This window comes from Orycteropus afer, unplaced genomic scaffold (genome assembly GCF_000298275.1).
Source record: "Orycteropus afer afer isolate SDZICR_OR568_19922 unplaced genomic scaffold, OryAfe1.0 scaffold00043, whole genome shotgun sequence".
Lineage (NCBI taxonomy): Eukaryota > Metazoa > Chordata > Mammalia > Tubulidentata > Orycteropodidae > Orycteropus > Orycteropus afer.
The window spans coordinates 3129899-3134178 of NW_006921630.1; the positions used below are offsets into that span (position 1 = coordinate 3129899).

A 4280-nucleotide genomic window follows, 5' to 3' on the forward strand; every position below is an offset into this window, starting at 1 on the left:
GTCAGAATTTGAACCCAAGTCTTTTATCTCCAAGTCCATGGCTTTTCCTACAATGCACTGAAGAATGAGTAAGGTATGAAAAGAAAAGGAAAAACAAGAGTGATTTTTATGTGGGAAATAGGATTAATATTTTATTATTGCATTTAGCTCATCAACTCCTGAGAGCAGCCAGCCTGTATTCCCAGATGAGAAGCTGCTGTCAATCCTCTAACTCTTAAAATATCTAGGTCAGTGAGAAGAGGATCACAAAGTCTCCTTGTGGTTATTTTTAACTAAAATAATAAAATAACTTTTAGAGCAAAGGAGAAGATAAAAATGAAAAAAAAAAAAAATCAGAAGTTTTACAAGCTTAAGTCAAAAGGGAGCTGTTGAATGGAAACAGCTACGCTATTGACCCTGACTTGGAAGCTGCAGGGAGAGGACCCTCATTGGGTCACAGTGGTTCCTGGCTCCGTTGGAACTGAGAACGGCAGCCCGGTATCACACATTAGAAAGTGGACCTGAGACATGAGCAGAAACATAAGGCAGAAGATATGCTGGGACTGGTCCCATATCTGCCTTCAGAAAAATATTGCCCTTGATCTTTCTTCAGAGAAAAAAAAATGGAGAAAGAAATTCAGTGGACCTGCTCCAGGTTATACCACTGGCTTTTGCAATTTTCAGAACAAAAAGAAAAGAAAGAGAAATCCTTTAAGCAATTCCCCAAGCTATGTGAAAGTGATACCAATAGGCACATGAGTGCTATTCTTATGAGAAAGATATTCTGAGTGCTGCTTTGTATTTTTTTTTTTTCAGACCAATCAGCAATAATACAAAACCCTTGTACAACCTTGCCATTAACTTGAAGATACCAGGGATGAGCAAGCTATAAGAGCTAGAATATATGTCTCCTGGGATCTCAAAATGAGAGGCTCCTGCAAAGCATCCCACTGTGTCACATGTACAAAGCAGCACGTAGGAATAAGAGGTATCCCCTCAAGTCTCAGCTAAGGCCAGCATTTTCCTGCACTGGGTGCTATGCAGGACAAAAAGTATTAGATATGGGTTCCTATCTAAGGAATGTCCTGCTAGGTTGTATCTTTAACCCAGGGCCTAGGTGACAGCAACTGCTCACTAAATGATGAACAACACTAAAGGATAAGAATAATATACACGATGCAACAAGACAATTATGTAAATCTGTGGCTATCTGAAGGTAGAATTGTGTGCCAGGGAAAAAAGCAAGTTCAATACAAACTGGTTTCACAGAGTAAATGAGGCTTCAGCTGGGTCCTAATGCAATTTTCACAGAAAGAAATTACAGTTTCCTGGTGCAGAGAGATTAATTCCTTCATAGAAAATGGGCATAGTGGCATCAAAGTCTGACTTCTAAACTCCAAGGGGGGAAGGGAATCCAGAACAGCATCAACAGCCCAAGGCTAGTTCCTATGAGGCAGAAGTCAGACACCAGGCCACCCTCCAAACTTTTTACCAATTCTGACATCAACCATCCCTCCCACAGCATTTTCTACTTCTCTGTTGGGTTTGATAATTTGTTGCAGTGGCTACGCAGAACTCACAGACAATGCGCTCCTTAGAACAATCAACCATGGGAGATCAGAAGGATGGCCTTCGCTTAGGGAGAAAGCTCAGAAGACAGGAATGCATAGGAAAGAACACAGGGAAAAGGTAACAAACCACAGGAAGGAAGTGGGAAGAGAATTGTTAACATTGTGGGGACTGCAATCAATGTGACAAAATCTGTATGAACTGCTGAATGGATAACAAAATTGCTCTGTAAACTTTCACTCAAATTACAGTAAAAAGTTAAAAAAAAAGAGAGAGAGAGAAAGAGAAAGAACTCACAGACAATACTCACAATTATGGAGTTTATTAGGATAGTAACAGGTTACAATTCAGGTTCAAGAATGCTCTCATGAAATAATTCTTCAATCGGGACAGCCTCCTCTTGGCCAGGCCTGTAAGCACACCTCAGCCTCCAGACCTGGACTCTGCTCTGCTTTGTCAAGTGTTACAAAGCTCTTTTAGCTCTTCTGATAGGTGCACCCACTCCAGCAGAAAGCCATTCGCCCAAAGGCACTAGCTTTCTTGCTCTGTGGGTTGGCAAGCCTATGCTCCATCTCATCCCAATCTCTTGGTTCTGTTGCCTCTGCTGCCTCCATCTCTGCCATTTCTCTATTGCCTCTCTGCCATCCTTAGCCATCTCAGCACAGGCATCTCAGATCCAAGAACACTATACAACATGGGAAATTAGGTCAGATGACGTGGTCAGGTAGAGTGCTTGGAAGCCAGGTAAAACAATTTATGCTTACTATGGAGAAAATGGGTGCTCTGGTAGCATACTGCCTAAGGCACTTGACTGCTAACCAGAAGGCTGGCAGTTCAAACCCACCAGTCACTCCTCGGAAGGAAGATGGGGCAATCTACTTCTGTAGTGATACTGCCTTGGAAACTCAAGGAGGGGTTGCTATAAGTCGGGTTTGACTCGACGGCCCATAACAACAACAACAGCAACATGGAGAAAATAGGAAGTTTTTTGTTCTCGGTTGTCTCTTTCTGCTGTTGCTGCACACCATCTGCCAAAGTCAGGTACCCAAGAGATCCACATGGAATTCAGGGGACCCTCCAGGAAAGACCTACTCTCTCTTTCTAGATCTTCATCAGCTTTCCTGCCATAGTGAACTGCAATGGCCATCTTCAAAGGAAAAATCATGGTCCTACTTTGTCTCTCTCCCTTAAAGCTTAAACCTATGAGAAAACATAAGAAACAGTCCCCATAGTTTTTCTCATCTAAAACCTGTACTGGCCCATTTTAGCTTTCCTAAGATCCACAAACCAAACAAAAAATTTAGTGTCATTGAGTTGATTCTAACTCATAGCAACCCCTATTGGGTTTCCAAGGGTGTAAATATTTATGGAAGCAGACTGCCTCACCTTTCTTCTGTGGAGTAGCTGGTGGATTTGAACCACTGACCTTCTGGTTAGCAGCCAACTGCCTTAACCACTGCACCACCAGAGCTCCTTTAAGATTCACAGGAAGCCTCAAAGTCTCCCAGTGACCAAAACATACCAGCTTTTTAGGTGGCATCATACAGTACAGGATGTCCAAAAGAGAAGAGAGATACTTGAAAAATTCTGCCAACAGCTTTTTACAATTCCTTTAGTTCTTCTAGGAGCTCTGGTGGTGTAGTAGTTAAAGCATTTGGCCGCTAACCAAAAGATCAGTGATTCAAATCCATCCTCTGCTCTCTGAGAGGAAGATGAGATGGTCTGCTTCTGTAAAGATTACAGCCTTGGAAACCCTATGGGGCAGTTCTACTCTGTCCTAAATGGTTGCTATGAGTTGGAATGAACTTGATGGCAGGGGATTTGGTTTGGTTGGTTTAGTTCTCCTACCAGATCTTCCCAAGGAAGGAGAATAGGAATGAGAGAAGAGGTGTCTGCATTCTCTCCACCTCCCTGGATGAGTGTTTGATCCCTGTCTTCTCCTTCATTTTAAAATTGGCAAATACTACTCTCTAAAGCTGCCAGGGTAAGGAAGGGCGAGATGAAGGTCAACCCAGCTGGAGGGCACAGAACTGGAAATGCTACAATAAAAATTGAAATTCTTATGCCCATAAGGATAATATCTTTACCAACTACAGAGCACTTCCAAAAATATCATTTCATTTGAATCTCTCACAATAGTCCTCTTAAATTAGATAGACAGATGATGGATGGATGGATGGGTGGATAGATGGATAATAGATGGATGGATGATGGGTGGATTAGTGGGTGGGTGGGTGGATGGCTAGATGGCTAGATAGAGAGATGGATGATGGATGGATGGATGGGTGGATAGATGGATAATAGATGGATGGATGATGGGTGGATTAGTGGGTGGGTGGGTGGATGGCTAGATGGCTAGATAGAGAGATGGATGATGGATGGATGGATGTATAGATAGAGAGATGGATGGTGGCTGGGTGGGTGAGTGGGTGAGTGAGTGTATGGATGAATGGAGGGATGGATGGATGGATGGATGACACCATAAAGTTGATTCCTACTCACTGCAACCTTATGCACAACAGAACAAAAGTTGCCTGGTCCGTCCTGCATCATCCTCACAATCAACAGCCTGTTCCAGCAGGTTCCAGCCCACTTTTGCGGCTATTGTGCCAGTTCATCTCACCCATGGTTTCCCTCACCCTCACTGGCCTTCTACTTCTCCAAACTTAATAACCTTCTCCAGCAATTGATCTCTCCTGATGATGGGTACAAAGCAAGCAAGTTAGACAATG

General features: G+C 43.0%; 1 pseudogene; it reads right to left on the reverse strand.

Annotated features, from left to right (window-relative positions):
- Nucleotides 1–349: 349 nt before the first annotated feature.
- LOC103194303 overlaps nucleotides 350–4280 on the reverse strand; it is a 114186-nt pseudogene continuing 110255 nt past the window's right edge.